Here is a 670-nt window from a genome sequence, read left to right as displayed (position 1 = left end):
GGTCCTGGAAATGGGTTTAGGGTAATAGGGTTATAAGCATTGATGTTTGATCTCCTTTTTTTCTATTTTAGAAATTGCTCATTTGAGACTTGCAGACAACAACAAAATCGAAATCTAATTTACGGTCCATTTAGAGCAGGGGCGTCAAACTCAGCTTCACCGTGGGCCACATCAGAGTCGAGGCCGCCTCTTAAAGGGCCGGTGTACCTGAAGCGCTGTATAAACTACTCCCGAACATACTAGATAACTGTCTTTGCATTTGATTATTATTTATTCTAGAGTAGAAATATTGTACACGAGAACATTTCTCTAATATTATAACACAAATCCATTTCATTTAAAACCTTCAAAATAAAAGCACAGGATATATAGGCGATCATGCATCTGTCAAGCCGGCAGGAGCCGCATAAAATGACGTGGTGCGTGGGCCGCATTCGGCCCGTGGGCCTTGTGTTTGACACCTGTCATTTAGAGGGAAAAATCACGATAAAGTCGGGCGTTGTCCGGTCTAGTGCTTGTCCCTGTTTTCAGTTCATGAAAGATAAGTGTAATATGTTGGTGGCCCAAAAGGGTCTTTTACAGCATCCGGTTGTACTTCTGGATACACAAAACTACTCAAGACTTCAGAAGTGGTCAAGGTCCATTTCTTATATAGTCTAGGTTTGTTAAG

This window comes from Pseudoliparis swirei, chromosome 21 (assembly GCF_029220125.1).
Source record: "Pseudoliparis swirei isolate HS2019 ecotype Mariana Trench chromosome 21, NWPU_hadal_v1, whole genome shotgun sequence".
In the NCBI taxonomy this organism is placed as follows: domain Eukaryota; kingdom Metazoa; phylum Chordata; class Actinopteri; order Perciformes; family Liparidae; genus Pseudoliparis; species Pseudoliparis swirei.
The sequence above is the reverse complement of the archived record's forward strand: the minus strand, read 5'-3'. Positions refer to the sequence as shown.